The sequence below is a fragment of the Panthera uncia genome, chromosome X, assembly GCF_023721935.1.
Source record: "Panthera uncia isolate 11264 chromosome X, Puncia_PCG_1.0, whole genome shotgun sequence".
Taxonomy (NCBI): Eukaryota; Metazoa; Chordata; class Mammalia; order Carnivora; family Felidae; genus Panthera; species Panthera uncia.
The window spans coordinates 121,487,601-121,488,929 of record NC_064817.1 but is presented as its reverse complement, the minus strand read 5'-3'; positions in this window follow the sequence as shown (position 1 = coordinate 121,488,929).

The window sequence follows — 1,329 nt, the reverse complement described above, 5'->3', positions numbered from 1 at the left end:
CACAGTAATGAATATGGACTTTAGCTTCAAGTGCAATGGAAGGCATAAGAGGGCATCAAGAAAGGCAGTAAAATTATCTAATTTATGTTTTAAGATCAATCTGGAAACTGTATTTGAGGGGGACTGTGGTGAATTCAGAAACCAGTAACTTTAGTGTCAATAGCTTTCAGGAGAGAGATGATGATGGCTTGAACTAGTATTTCAGCAGTGGAAAAGGGAAAAGTTGATGAATTCAAGAAATACTTTGAATGTAAGTGAGACAGAGCTGGTAAACGGATTAGATTTGGGGGGGGGGTAGGTAGGTGACAATGATCACCGTTAGAGTAAAGCCATCTTAGATCTTCTAGACAAGACCAGCCACCAGCTGAATATCACCAACTTACCAGTGTTGATATCACAAAGAACAGAATTGATCACGTGAGACCTGCCCAAATTTCTGTCCCAAAATATTATAAAATATAATACAATGATTATTGTTTTAAGCCAGAATAATTTCTGGTAGGTTATTATAGAGATAAGATAATCAAAACAACACTCTTGCTAAGAATAATTAGAAAAGCTGGTAAATTATAAAATCATAGTTTTAAAGGTATGGAACTACGAAGCAATAAGGATTGAAGGAGCTAAAATTTCAGAGAAGGGAGTACTATATACAGAATATTTGCGTCCCCACAGATTTCATATGTTGAAACCTAATTCCCAGTGTGATGATATTTGGAGGTGAGGCCTTTGGGAGGTCACCAAGTCATAAGGGTGGAACTCTCATGAATGGGATTACTGCCCTTATAAAAGAGACCCTACAGAGCTCCCTCACCCCTTCTGCTATGTAAGGATACAGCAAGAAGATAGCCCTCTGTGAACCCAGAAGCAGGCTCTCACCAGATACCAAATCTACCAGCAGCTTGATCTTGTATTTCCAGACTTCAGAACTATAAGAAATAAGTGTCTGTTATTATAAATGTCCTAGACTGTGGCATTTTGTTATAGCAGCCTGAATGGACTAAGACAAAATGTAGTACTGGAAGTGCTGCTGTAACAAATATCTCAAAATATGGAAGCAGCTTTCAAACTGGGTAATGGGTAGAGGCTGGAATAGCTTTGAAGTGCATACTAGGAGAAGCCTTTATTGCCATTAACACACCATTAAGGACAATTCTGGTAAGACAGAAAGAAGGAACAAGTTATTGGACACTGGAGGAAAGGCTATCCTTGTTATAAAGTGGCAGAGAACTTGGCTGAACTGTGTTTTTGTCCTAGTGTTTTGTGGAAGACAGAATTTATAAACAGTGAAATTGGATACTTAGCCAAAGAAATTTCTAAGCAAAGTGT